General features: G+C 39.0%; 1 non-coding gene across 1 annotated transcript; it reads right to left on the bottom strand.

Moving 5' to 3' along the window:
• Positions 1 to 1,190: 1,190 nt before the first annotated feature.
• LOC148803111 (small nucleolar RNA R71) lies at positions 1,191 to 1,297 on the bottom strand. Its single transcript, XR_016081644.1, has one exon. It is a non-coding gene; the product is annotated as a small nucleolar RNA R71 (small nucleolar RNA).
• Between the last annotated feature and the right edge of the window lie 1,190 nt (positions 1,298 to 2,487).

Genomic DNA, 2,487 nt, shown 5'->3' with positions numbered 1-2,487 from the left:
AAACTAATTAAACACTGAATACTTAATGGGCCAAAAGCCCATTTCGAGGTGGGCTGATATGATCACCCATCAATGGGGCGAATTTGAGATTGAAGTTAGCAAAAAGGATTGGGCTCTTAGCCTTATCCACTCTTAGAGACCAGATTCAAATCAGATTTGAATCTGGTAACCTCCTGATAAGATCAGGAGTAAGCTAACTCTATCTAGGAAAGGGATTAAGATTATCCCCTATCCAAATACTGATTTGGATTGGGATAACTCCTAATTAGGAGATTTCTTAATCAAGAAGAAAGGGAGGAGATTTTCGAATGAACCAAGAGAGAGAAATCAGATTTCGATCCAAGAGGTTTTTGTAAGCAAGAAGGGTTCCTGCGAATTGAGATTAGATCTCATACTCTCCAGAAAAGAAAACAGTTCAGCTTTTTCGTTTTTGGAAATCTCCTCCTGCCGCCGCCATCTGCATTGTTGCAAGATTTGATCTTTGCAGAAAAGAAAGTCAAGAAACCAGTTCTTGACATCAGTCTTGCAAGAAAGACTGAAAGAATTCAGTGTTTAGCACATCCAGGGGATTCTTGTGAAGGATCCAGTGTGTAGGACGCACCCTGCTGGTTCTGTTCCATCCACAGCTGTGTCATCTTCAGCAGGGACAGATCTTGGAGCATTCTTTGGGCGTGAACACCAACTTTGGGAGATACTGCTTCTCCGGATCAGGTATAATCCTCCCATTTATCTTTTGGTACAGATCTGGTTTGATTAGGGTTCAAGTAGATCCTTTAATATTGTATTCTAAATTCAGGGAATATGATTCCCAGTTGGGAGAAGGTAGGAAATTTTTGAAATTCGCCCCACCCATTCCGCAACCTTTATGGCGTCCATTAGATGGATCCTACCATTCTTTCAATATCTTCGAAATCAAGGTTGCAATTATCCAGATGATTCTGACAAGTATTCAGTTTAGTGGGTTGCCAAGTGATGACCCTAATGCACACATTGTTAACTTCCTAGAAATATGTGATACATTTAAACATAATGGAGTTAGTGATGATGCTATTAGGCTTAGATTATTTCCGTTTTCATTGCGTGATAGAGCTAAAGATTGGCTTAACTCATTCTCTGCAGGAAGTATCACCACTTGGAATGATCTAACCCAAAAATTTTTGGCTAAGTATTTCCCACCCTCTAAAACAACAAAACTAATTAATGATATCACTACTTTTGCTCAATTTGAGATGGAATCTTTGTATGAAGCATAAGAACAATTCAAGGAGTTGCTTAGGAAGTATCCTCACCATGGGATACCAACTTGGCATTAAATTCAGACTTTTTATAATGGTATTACCCCCTCTAATTGATCTATTATTGATGCAGCCACAGGAGGCACAATCATGAGAAAAACTTTAGAGGAAGCCCATAACCTAGTGGAGGAGATGGTGTCGAACATCTACTAGTGGAGCAATGACCGAACCAATCAGAGGGGAGTACACCACATCGATTCCCTTGCTGCCATATCTGCTCAACTCGCTAATCTGAACAAAAAACTTGATGCTTTTAATATTGCAGCAATTAATACATCTTCTAGCATCCCATGTGATTTTTGTGGTCAAATAGGACATACTAATTCTGATTGTCCATTAAGTAGTCATTTTTCTTCACATGAGAATGCTAGTTTTATCTCTCATGCTGGCAGGTCGAATTTCAATCCCTACTCAAACACATACAACCCAGGGTGGAGGATTCATCCAAACTTTTCATGGAGCAACAATCAGCAAAAGGCACCAATGGGATTCCAACAACAGCCGCCCCCACAAGAAAAAAAGAGAAATTTGGAAGAGATGATTTCTAAATTCATCAATGCTACTGAAGCAAAATTCCAAGAACAGGAAGCATCGATCAAGAACTTATAAGTTCAAATGGGGCAGATTGTAAATCTGTTTCGAAAAGAAAAGAGGGACGACTACCCAACAACATGGTGAAGAATCCCAGAGAGCAAATAAACGCCATAGCTTTAAGAAGTGGGAAGACAGTTGGCAAAACCCAGAAGGATGACAAGGAAGATGATGTGGCCGATTTGCAAAAGGAGACTGAAGGGAGTACACCTAAACTGAATTTAGATTCTATTAAACTCCCTATCCTCTACCTTGGAAGAATTTTGAAAGTTAACTTGGATAGACAATTTGAGAAGTTTTTAGATGTATTTAAAAAAATACATATTAACCTCCCCCTTCTTGATGTATTGTCACAGATGCCAAAATATGCCAAATTCTTGAAGGAGGTGATATCGAACAAAAGGAAATGGGAGGACTGTGAGATGGTGAAGTTAAACAAAGAGTGCTCAGCCAGTCTTCAAAAGAAATTGCCCCAAAAGCTTAAGGATCCAGGGAGTTTTTCTATACCTTGGACCATAAGAAATACTGAATTCGAAAAAGCTTTATGCGATTTAGGTGCTAGTATAAATTTAATGCCTTATTCTATTTTTGAAAAGCTTGG

The sequence above is a fragment of the Nelumbo nucifera genome, chromosome 1, assembly GCF_055504915.1.
Source record: "Nelumbo nucifera cultivar China Antique chromosome 1, China Antique-T2T, whole genome shotgun sequence".
Taxonomy (NCBI): domain Eukaryota; kingdom Viridiplantae; phylum Streptophyta; class Magnoliopsida; order Proteales; family Nelumbonaceae; genus Nelumbo; species Nelumbo nucifera.
This window is presented reverse-complemented; position numbering and strand designations above follow the sequence as displayed.